General features: G+C 42.5%; 1 protein-coding gene across 2 annotated transcripts in view; it reads left to right on the top strand.

Moving 5' to 3' along the window:
• LOC124596067 (vesicular glutamate transporter 2.2-like) overlaps window positions 1–12,699 on the top strand; it is a 97,431-nt gene that overhangs the window by 26,351 nt on the left and 58,381 nt on the right. The gene's annotated exons all lie outside the window — the stretch shown is intronic.

Genomic DNA, 12,699 nt, shown 5'->3' on the forward strand with positions numbered 1-12,699 from the left:
GTTCGTGCAGACAATCCTGCACTGGCAACACTTCCGCAGTTATGAACGACTGTAGAGCCAGCATGGCTCAATATTTCTGGAGGGGACCTCCAACAACTTGTTGAGAACATGTCACGTCGAGTCGCTGCACTGCAACAGGCAGAAGGAGGTCCGACACGACATTGGGAGGTATCCCAAGACTTCTCTCACCTCAGTGTAAATAGGAATACAAAGAAAGGCAAGAAGATCTTTCTGTTTAGCAAGAGAGTCGAGAAACAGATTTCAGATTACCTGAGGGGTCTGCACGAAAATTTTATCTCCAGCGCTAACAATATTAACACTGCTCAAAATTGAAGAGCATTGTAAAATACGCAGAAATGTGCCCAGCATAGTCATGAGGGATGGAAAAATCCCGCTATGGTTTGATAGCCATGTTAGAGAACTGCAAGGAAGGCAAAGAGAGCTTCACTGCAATTTCAAACATAGCTAAAGCCCCACAGAAAATTAAAAAAAAAAAAAAAATTAGAGCAAGGAGAGCCATGCGTGAAGGGTTCAACCAGTTCAAAAGTAAATCTCTGTATACCGACTTAACAGAAAATCATAAGAAGTTCTGCTCTCTCGTTAAATCAGTAAACGGATCGAAGTCATCTCTCTAGAGACTCTGTGGCCATAATCGCAATGAAATGGTGGACGATACAGAAAAGGCCGATATACTGCCATTTTCCAAAGCTGTTTCGCAGAGGAAGGTGGGACTGTAATGCCTCCTTTAAATCGTCGCACGATCCACAAAATGGCTGACATAGAGAGATCTGACCATGGGATAGAAAAGCAACTGAAATCGCTCAGTTGAGGACGGGCACTGGACTTGAAGGGACATCAATAAGATTCCGCGTACAGTATGCGAATGAACTTGGCGCTTTCCCAGCAGCAGCGTACCACAGGTCTCTGTAGAAGCGAAGTGATCCTGATGATTGGTAAAAAGCAAAGTTCTTTCCCGTTTTCACTAAGGGTCATCGAATAGACGCACAAAATGCATATAGTATCTCAGACTTCGGTCAGTTGCTTTATGCTTGCGTATTATGACATTTCTGGAGGCCAAACATCGCTTCTGTAGGAATCAGCATGGTTTCTGAAAACAGCTATCGTATGAAACCCAGCTCACTCTGTTCGTCCACGAGACCCAGAAAGCGGTAGACACAAGCGCCCAGATAGATGCCGTGTTCCGTGACTTGCGGAAGCCATTAGATAGAGTTCCTCGTTGTTGCTGGTCAATGCGTCTTGGGCAATGTCCAAAAATACTTGCAGGGAGGCATTTTTAGTTACTGTTTCGCATAAGAGTTTGCAAAATGGTCACCAAGTAACCAAGGCTTAACATGTGAACATAGTATGGCCATATTTTTCTTACAGACGTTCGTACATTTAAGAACACTTTTAGGCAAATAAATCTGGTACTGATATGTAACGTCCTGGCAGATTAAAACTGTTTGCGAGACTGAGACACGAACATGGAAACTTTGCCTTTTGCTGGTAAGTGGGCTACCGACTGAGCTCTGTAAGCATGATATGGAATTTTTCCCAGAAGGTAGGAGCTGAGGTACTGACGGAAATAAAGCTGTGAGGGCAGGTTTGCGTCGTGCTCGGGTAGCTCAGCCGTTACAGCACTTTCTGGTGAAGGGCAAGCGTCCCAGGTTGGAATCCCAGTCCGCCACACAGGAAGTTTCAAATCAATGCACATTCCACAGCAGAGTGAAAATCCATTCTCCTGTCGACATGTCTGAGTTAGACAGAGCAGTTATATGTCGAGCATGACAACTTCTTCAAATTTCTGTCAACCATTTTTAACCCTAGATAACTAAACCCTCGTAAAATTTGCGATTGCAGTAGCATATAAAACAGGACTTTTTGTACTTAATTTGATGTGTAGTACGCCAATGGAGATCTATTGATGGCAATTAATCATTGCACAACCTATAAATTATGTCTTGCTTTGAATAAAATATTGAGGAGAAAGTTTACGATGGTTTAGTAGCAATGTAACATTTTCTCCTCTTTTGTGTTCTAGAGTTAATTATGCACTTTGTCTCAGTGTCACCTTCGCCTGCTGTTATTTCTATAACTTCACAATGTAATCCTGCATTATAAATACCATGGCAAAAAAAGTTGTTTGTGAACTCAACCATTCTAAGCTATTCTTTAAGCTTCTTTGATTTAAAGAGGTTCGCCTGTTATTTAGCGTAATTTATAGTGTACCATTACTTAATTTCCATACAAGTTTGTGTCTACTTTCAATTTCCTCCAGATCTATATGGATAAGGATGTGAACAATGTCCCATAGGTCTCCTTCTCGACCCCTAATATGCTTACACAAATGTTAAGACACAACTGTGTGTTATTACTTTTTGTACTTAATTTGATGTGCAGTACGCCAATGGAGATCTATTGATTTGGCAGTTTTCATTTTTGGAAAAGACCATTCAGTAATGCTGTCCTTCTTCAGTTTCTTGTTTTATTGAGCGTTAATACAAAACAACTACATATCTATTCCACCGATTTTTGATTATGAAGGTTCCATTTTTGATCACAAGATCAGCCAGAAATTATAACTAAGTATATACTCTGCAAGGTAGAGTAATTGTGTAGTGCACTGAAGAGGATATTTAGTACAGCACATTGAAGAGGATACTTAATACCAATAAGATTGATTTCCTGTTCCATTCCAATCATTTATGGAGTGGGGGGGAATAACTATCTATATGGTGTGCCTTTCAATATGTTTTAATCTCTCTATCTCTCTTATTTCATTTTCATTAATCCTATGTGATCTATGACAGAGGTAGCAAAATTTTATGTGGTTTCACTTACAGTTGATGCATTGAATTTTTCCAGGATCCTTCAAACAAAACTATCTTCCATTCACCTTCTCCAGTACAAACTAAATGTTATTTTTTGCCCTAAAGTTGAGGTTTCCTTTTTGTAGAAATCTGTGCCTTCTTACAGTCTTGGTCACCAAAAATAAGGTTTATGATTCGTTTAGTCCACGCAAATCTACAGATCACAATGAATGAGTTACATTTAAGTGCCACACGTTACAATGGCTGTTAAAGCATGTCCTTTGCTTAACTATTGTATGAGATGACTGGTGTACCTGGACCCAGTGAAGAGGCGATGTGATGAAGGAACTACATTTGTATTTGGGAGTAATTATTTACACGTTAAAGTGCAATGGGCCAGAAGCAATTTTCCGTACCGTTTCAATAAAATGTCCAGGTGCTTTTACCACAGAGCCATAGTCAATTCCTTCCCTCAGCTTGAGACAGTCAACATTTACACCATCTGTACTTATGCCTCAACCAATAGAAGGCTCCATTTCATAAGAAAAAGCAATAAACACGTGAAACATGATATAATGTCTGCTGTTGTTTAAACTGTCAATACGTGCGCGAATTCAACAGAAATAACAGAAAAACTGGTCTACAAAAATGATAGTTCCAAGATGTGAATGATTATCTGCCCACATTGTTGAAAATAATTGACACCAAAATGGAGGAGGACTGAGAGAAGGAGAAATTAAGGACCATGTCTTTCCAAAACTGGTATCAATGAGGAAAATCACTATGTGGAAATTGTTGCATGAACTTCAAAATGACGTACCAGAATAAGTGAGTATGGCATAGAAAAAAAATTGAAATGACTCAACAGACGAAAGGCCTTTGAGACGGAAGGGATACCTAGAGTATGAGAATGAACTTGCAACTCTTCTAACAGATGTGTAGGGAAAAGAGGCCCAGAATGACATACTAAAACGTTAATTGTTTCTCACAACTCATGTACACCAATTAAAATTACATAAATGCAATTTTCCATTAGACTGACGTTTGTAGAGTAGCATATCCATAAAGAAGTCAGTATAAAATAATTAGTTTCAAAATTAATTCATTATTTCAAAAATGTTGCCAGCTTGTCATTTGGGCTACTTGGTGGCTAAAAACGACACACCTTTTCTCTTAGCAGAATTATTCCTTCATTAAATTATTAGTACAATGATAGATTACAGTTTTACACTTTAACTGCACTTTGAAGTTGAAGAACTCACGGTTTACGGCCACATCTAGTCTCACTTACTAAAATTGTGCAAAGATGACCGGTTAGCCACATAATACACTCGGTTGATGTCCTAGAACGTGATTGTTCGAGTGCAGTAACCTAACATATACGTAATGATTCGCAACAATTAATGTGTGGCAAGTAAATCATTAGCACAGTCACTTATTATACTGTCCTTTCAAGTAGACAATCATATCAAAACAAGCACACTGTGCAAAGTAAGTATAATTAGGAAGTAACACATTTCACAGTTTAATCCTGTAGTCACAGTAGATGTTAACCATTATTGAAGGTTAACACAGTTAATGAAACTAATTACCAGTTCACGGACAATCAGTAAAAACAATCACTGAATAATTGAATAAATTCCCAGACACGAAATCTAGATATATAGTCCGGTACATTTTCTGACTGGTATCTTCTACTACATTGTCTGCAGTACATTTTCTCGTACCAGCGCACATAGATTTCATACATTTCACAACTATTTGCAGTCTGGCTAAAATGGTTTCCACCCTGTCTGTTTTACAATTTTGCAATAATTATAATTACATTCAGCTATTGTTGTTTACTTGCATTTTACAAATTAGAAATAAAGATTTACGTTTCTGAGTAAATGAATGCTAGAACGTGATTTGTTCAAATGAGGACTTTTAGATACAACAGTAATCTCGAATTACGCTTGCTAGTTTGCCTAAATAAGGGTTTATATTTCAGTATTTTAACTAAGGGTGCTAATTACTCTGAAACTAAACGAATGTAAATCTTGCTAACATATTTCCAGCACTATATGTGTAATTGCTACAATTATTTACATTTATTTCATATATTTCTCCTCTACTTCATCAGAGAGACGATAATCAGGTATATCTTTAGATCTGAACAATGACAAAGAAATCTAAAATTAGAGGTGTTTGTAAATAGCACGGTTTTTAGATAAACTAATCACACTTATGGGCTCTAAATAATCAATAGACTGTAATAGGTACTAACGTTACGTTGGCAATACCATGAGTTAATATTCAAGTTTGTATATACTGTGCACGTTTCATGTAAATGCTCATAATTGAAATTATTTGAAAGAAAAAATAATAAATTAAATAAATTAAAAATAAAAACAAGAATTTCTGAAAAAAACATAAGAAATGTGAAGGTTCCATTAGCTTTGTTACAACCCCAAGGGGGTCTTACTGGGCCTGTGGCGATTATCGACAGCAGATCGACTACCGAGAGGCTGCCTAAGCTGCTTCGAAGCTGAGTGATACGCTCTTTAGCTGAGTCTGTTTTCTCTCTGCATTGTGATCGTTACTGAATTACGATATCAGTGTATCGTAATAAAATATGTTTCGTTACATAAAGTGGTTGCATTACATCATATTCACTACGTTTAGTGCCTCGTTCCCACATTAGTGAGCCCCCTCCCCCCCCATCCCCCCCCCCCCCCCCCCGATTCGTCTCCTTCCTCAGCGAAATTCGTGTTGTGCGTTATGGTTTTCGCGGCAAGACCTGAAAACAGTGGATCGCTTATCGCGTTGTGACTCCAACTCTATGTTCCGGGCGCCTACAGTGAACACCAACTGTGAAGCGAAAACTCCAGTTTCTCAGAGTCGTGTGCACATGTACATTCACATCAATTGGTGCTCCAGTGACTAACCTCACGTGACCGACGCCATCATGACGGTAACATCTTATGCTTACACCACTACGTCTTGAACCGCACTTGTGTTTCCTATTTCATTGCCTCAGCAGCCAGTGCCTGCCCGCCCCCCTACATAGTCCTCAGTAAATGCCTCACATCCTCTGTCTACCTTGTTTACTGCTCTACATCACCAGGCGTCCTTCCTCAACCACCTACCTCTTCGCCATGTGCTCATCAGCTCCTGCCCTACCCTGAAGCACGTTCCTGCTGGCAGATTCCCCAGCCTTCCCTAGCTGCAGAAAGAGAGCCCAAAAGTATGGTTTGCCCTGATGGACAACATCGTGGACATTAATGGAATATTAACGACGATGCTCGTTTTATTTTTCTTATCAGCTGTCTCCTCAATCTTATTGACCTCACTAGTGATTTGCTTCTCAAGCCACCTACTCAACGTAAATACATCATCGCGAAATCTTTCATCGTTGAGTGCCTGTCGCGCCATCTGTCAGGAGTGATACATCATCCACGAGGTACAGCTCCACAGCAGAACATGTTCACAGCTGTGGAGGCACCTTCAAGCGCAGGTTGGTTGGGAGGACATGCCTGATGCCTTGTGCACAATGACGCTCGACAAACTTCTCATTGATCTGCAACTTCAGCTACTTTGTATCTTCTGCCACCAACAGGTCCTCCCTATGCTTGCTCATTGCCTGCCTCGTAGGTTCGTAACAGCGCTACTGCTTACTACCCATCACCCCTGTGACCTTCTGGTAGAGGTCTTGTATGAGCTGCTGCACGTCGACAAGCTACTCCCTGGCAACTGGTGAACTGTGGCTAGCACCTGCTACTCCATCCCCTACTGCTCGACGGACGGAACGACTACATCACAGCCCACTCCATGTCCAGCATATCTACTATGCTGGTACCATGTGACGTATGGCAATTCCAGCAGGACCTGCCGCTCCCCCACCCCCCTCCCCCCATCTGAGGCCTTCCCAAGCCCAACACATGGGCCAATTTATGTGTCACAGTTCGCAGTCATAATGCAGGGTGCCATTATTACATCAGTCGTCCAACAAAGTGGCTCCGCCGGCCGAAGTGGCCGTGCGGTTACAGGCGCTGCAGTCTGGAACCGCAAGACCGCTACGGTCGCAGGTTCGAATCCTGCCTCGGGCATGGATGTTTGTGATGTCCTTAGGTTAGTTAGGTTTAACTAGTTCTAAGTTCTAGGGGACTAATGACCTCAGCAGTTGAGTCCCATAGTGCTCAGAGCCATTTTTTGAAAGTGGCTCCTCTCCGCAGCAAACTCTGCATCTCAGACTCCACGATTCTGGTAGACACCAGGGCAGATGCCAGTGCCATTCCCCCTCCTGCAGTGCTTCTAGCCTTCTCCGTGAAACTCTAGTTCTTTGCACCACCGACAGCTCTGACATCAATTTTCACAGCGCTGCTGACCTCTTGCTCCGGCCTACACTGGAGCTATAAATGCAGGTTTTTGGAACATCGTTCCAGGAAAATTGGAAATTTTTGGTACAGCCCTGTGGGACCAAACTACTGAGGTCATCGGTCCCTAGGCTTACACACTACTTAATCTAAAGAAAACTAACTTACGCTAAGGACAACGCACACACACATGCCCGAGGGAGGACTCGAACCTCCGACGGGGGCAGCCGCGCGAACCGTGGCAAGGCGCCCAAGATCACTCGACAACCCCGCGCGGCCATCGTTCCAGGAAAAACAGCAATCTGTTAATTATAACTTATTTAATAAACACAGTCGTTAGCGCATTTAAATTGTTAATTTTTATTTTTTAGATGACCGGTTTCGATTTTCTAAGAGATCGTCATAAAATCTACATTCCTTGATGACAGCAGGAATTGCTGGCGTGGAGCAGGTCTGTCTGTGATAGTGTGGAGAACACAGTCAACGATCTCACTACTTACTGGCTGCTACGTGACATGGGTTCTGCCTCTGTGACCGCCACTCCCTTATCCCCAACCACGCTTCATATAACTCAGGTCATTGACACTCAAACTATCAATGTTTTGCGTGGTCAGGTACTTCCATCTCTTGTTCATATGCTTGTATTACCTCCACTGTTCTCTTTGGTGCGATTACGAACAGTACTTACCATAGGTTAGCAATTACAGAAGGCCCTCCGGTCCATCACATGGTCTGGCACCTAAACTCTAAGAAACTTTGTCATGTGAATGTAGCCTTTCACAAACTGTTAAATGCCGGAATCATGTTTCTAGCGGATAGCAATTGATCATTGCCCATTCATCTAGTCCTTGAGAAGTATAGTTCACTCTGGTTACGTGGGGACTATTCCTAGCTCAAAGCATGTACAATTATGTAGAACTACCATATTTCTCACATACAAGAATTTGCTCAACAACTCAACCACACAGTCTCATAACGTTACTCAGACGTGGCATCAGTTTATTGACTCTGTACCTTTTTCCCTATCTTTCTGCTATGCCTACCTCGACGACACTCTCATCTACTCCACCTCTGCCGAGGAACAGGAACAACACTTAGCACAGGTCCTTAAAGCACTCCCCGATCACTGTGTGCAAATTAACCGCAACAAATAACAATTGCGCCACGCTAGTGTTACCTTCCTCAGTTACATCATGAACAATGAGGGAAACCGTCTGACATTGGACTGTGTAGCATTTATCAATGACCTGCCATTACCAGAAACTTACCGCGATCTGTAGTAAATTCCTCGTAGTGGCAAATTTTTTCTAGCGCCATATACTTAGCGCTGCTTTTCTCCAGGTCCTGTTGATGGACGCCTTGGTGGGCAAGAACACTTCTGTGGCACGGAAAGTGCAGTGGTCCGATGACATGATCCACACATTCTCTCCTCACGAACGCCGTTACACGCGCTCATCTACTTGCTTGTAAAACGGCACCGTTACTCAGCAACACATCGACGATACGGCCGAACCTCTCCATTTGTTCTCAGAGAAACTCTCCCCTTCTCAGTGCAAGTGGTCAGCATTCGAACGGGAACTCATTGTGGTGCATGAGGCCGTGCGATACTTTCGTGAGGACATTGAAGGAGGTGAAATAACGATCTTCACCGATCACAGACCGCTCACGGATACGTTCCTGAACCGTGCCAACGATCTTTGCCCCAGACGTTTCTATCCTATGGACCTCATTAGTTAATACACCACAGCCGTCCACTACATTAGGAGGGCTGATAAGTTGTCACCGATTACACGCTGCGTATGCATGCCATTTCTTCCCGCCTGGACTTGTAGGAACTAGAGTACATGCAGACAGAAGACCCAGACATTGAAACTGTGCAACGAGACTCTACCACTGCATTAAAATTAGAATAATTCCCTCCAATATAAAGTTTTCCCGCTATTCATGACGTGGCTCACCTGCGAATTAAAGCTAACACATGCTTCGTGAGAGAACTTTTCGTCTGGTCTGTAGTGAAAAACGACTGTCGCTCTTGGACACATACATACCTACCTTGCCTGGGTAGGAAGTTCGGTCGTCATGCTCACCTTCCTCTAGGACAATTCAAAATACCGAAACGACTGTTCCATCATGTATACCTCGACCTCGTGGGTTCTGTCTCCCCTTTTGAAGGTTTTAGGTACATATTATCAGTCATCGTCCATGCCAGAAGATTGGTAGAGGCTGTTCCCCTGTCAGACATATCTAACGATTCAGTCGTTTCAGCCTTTGTCACTACAGAGCCCTCCTACTTCAATTGTCTCTCTTGTATCATGACCAACCAAGGGAGACAATTCGAGTCGCACCCCTTTACTAGGTTATGTGCCCCGTGTAGTGTCAACAAATTCCAACCGACTGTGTATCGCCCCCAGAGCAATGGACTGGCCGAGTTTTGGCACCACACACTTAAAGCACCTCTCATGTGTTACTTAGGCTCTTGGTTAGAGGCCCTTCTGTGGCTGTTACTCGACATCCACACAGCCTTTTAAGAGGACCTGAACTCTTCCTTAGCCACAATTCTGGAGGACGACGGTTCAATCCCGCGTCCGGCCATCCTGATTTAGGTTTTCCGTGATTTCCCTAAATCGCTCCAGGCAAATTCCGGGATGGTTCCTTTGAAAGGGCACGGCCGACTTCCTTCCCGATCCTTCCCAAATCCGATAACACCGATGACCTCGCTGTCTGGTCTCCTTCCCCAAACAACCCAACCCAACCCTTAGCCACAATCTTATATAATGAACCTTTGATACTCCCTGCCAAGTCCGTTGAAGACTCTGAGCTCCCCTCCCTTCTGAGCTCCCCCCCCCTCCCCCCCCCCTTAGTCGAGTGCGTCCTCTTACACATTACCAACATCCGAACTCCATCTCTGTGTGCTCGCACGGTTCACTATGCTCCAAGATGACATGGTCATTCAGCATTACAACCTCCTTGCTACGGCCTGCATAGGATGCTCTGGTGCACGAATATCACTTTAGACATTTGCCTCAATGGGAAACAACAGATTGTGTCGCTTAACTGGTTAAACCTTCCTGGACCATTGACGCGGACCCTCCGTCAGTATCCGATTTTGAGATGTCATCCAAAGACATGGCTTCTCCCATATGCACCAACCATGAGTTCACCTCTGCGTGGGTACCTGCGGAAACTAGTGCTCCATGTGATGACCCTATAATTTTAATTAATATTGTGATTATACTGTTTGTTGGTGAGGAGGAAAGTTAGTTATTAGTATTTTTTTTAATGATCTCATTCGTAAACAGCCATATCACAGTCATCACAGTCGCTGAAGAAAGCTATCATTAAGCTTTACTTCTTTAATCAGAATCGGACGATGACTCTCCTTGTCCACAGTCTCGATGATTCGAAGCGATCTGCAATCCTGTGTAAATAAAATATCTTGGTTTTCTTGCGTTGCGTCGTCAGTCGGGAAACCTCATATCAAGCGGAAAGTTTGCTTTGATAGAGTTTAATTATCCGATGAAATAATGGAGCTCTTGGATTTAATAATTGCAGGTTCGTTTCCAATTCATCGGAAGTTCCCTTCTGATTGCCAACGAAACGACACCTCCGTACAAATTTCCAATTAGAGAATAAATATATAATGAAATTCCTTACGCACCTTTGATGTAAATGCTCAGTATATATTCTCTTGAGTAGCATACAATATATTTTCAATCTCTTTCTTCCAGTAATCTCGATAGCAAAATTACAATTATTCATTGCGACTATTCGGCACGGAGAAGATCCTAGAAGTCCTCTCAACACACCAGAGAGAATATTACAAAGAGTAATTATGCGCTCATGGAGTAGTAATAGTACTGTACTACTTTGCGCATCGATTCTGCGAGTATATAGATGGTCAAGTAGGAAACGCAATTCACTCATAGAATTGTGCAGGGATAATTAGTAGAATATAAAGAGATATTACAACCCCCTGCTGGACAATGTGCCCTTTCCCTGTGTGACCTCTACATCGTCATTGCCTCATTCTTCTCCAAGTGTTGCCATCTTCATGGTCTACATATCTGCATTCTGAATCGAGGATCCTTCTCTCCAACTGCGAGTTGGCACCCTTTTCGTTCTTCACGCTCCTTCACATATGCTCGACCACTCAGGAAGGCCCACATCGCTGTTCTCCGCTCCTTCGAGCTTCCACACGACGCTGACTAAGACAACATTGTGGCTTCCATCGAGAACAATGGTCCTCCCTCTGTCACTGTCCCACTAATTACGCACCATTCCTCCATGCGGTGGGACCCGACAGTCCTGCTCTCTCGAGTGGGTTGGCCTCTGTGTCCTCCTCACTGGCTGTGGGACTATGTGGCCTCTGGGATCCATGACTTCACACTGCCTCGAGAAATTTTCCAGTCGTGTCTCCTTCATGAGTCTACAAAGACATGAAATCTTGCACATCTCTTTGCCAGACGCCAACCGGTTGCCACTCTTCCCTGTCGACCACAGCACCAGCACTTCATTTCCATCTCCATACTCCACACTACTTGGGGGGGACTCTGTGGTGAGTATTGACAGCTGATCGACTATCGAGAGTCTGCCAAAACTGCTGTTGTGAAACTAAGTGATACCATCTTTGAGTCAGTTTGTTTTCTCTTGCCATTGTGATCGTTAGTGAATTACGACTTCGTATCAATGTCTTGTATTAAAATACTTTTCGTTACATAAAGTGATCATGTGTTATTATATTCACCAAGTTTAGTGCCTCGGTTCCATAGACCTTTACCTTTCACAATTATATATATATATATATATATATATATATATATATATATATATATATATATATATATATATACAACCTAATGGAGCACTTGGGAATTTCTGTGAGGCTTTTTGTGGATGACGATGCTGTATACAGAGAAATCTCAATGCTAGAAAACTGTAATGAAGTGAAAGAATACAGGCAGATGACCCTCAGCATAAATAAAAATATAAATCTAACGCTCTACATATAAATAGGCAGAAAGTCCCATTATTGTATCATTACAAGATTGTAGAACAATCGCTGGATGTAATCACATCCATAAAAATCTAGGAATATGTATACAGAACAATTTAAAGAGAATCAACCACATAAAACTGAAAGCAAGTAAGACAGATACCAGACTGAGATTCACTGGAAGAAACCTCAGGAAATGCAATCCACCCACAAAGGAGATAGCTTACAAAAACCTCATTTGAGCAATACCTGAGTATTGCTCGCCAGCCTGAGATCCATATGACCTAGAATTGATAGACAAAACAGGGAAGATCCAAAGGAGAGCAACACGTTTCATTAGGATTCATTTAGTAAGCATGAAAACAAATGGAGATGCTCAAGCCAACTCAAGTGGCAGATGCTGCAAGAGGGGCATTCTGAATCACCATGTGGCTTACTGTTAAAATTCTGGGAGAGTAAATTTCTGGAATAGTTTATCAATATATTGCTTATTCCAACACGTAACTTGGAAAAAGACATTGAAGGCAAAAGGCCTTAAGCT

This window comes from Schistocerca americana, chromosome 2 (genome assembly GCF_021461395.2).
Source record: "Schistocerca americana isolate TAMUIC-IGC-003095 chromosome 2, iqSchAmer2.1, whole genome shotgun sequence".
Lineage (NCBI taxonomy): Eukaryota > Metazoa > Arthropoda > Insecta > Orthoptera > Acrididae > Schistocerca > Schistocerca americana.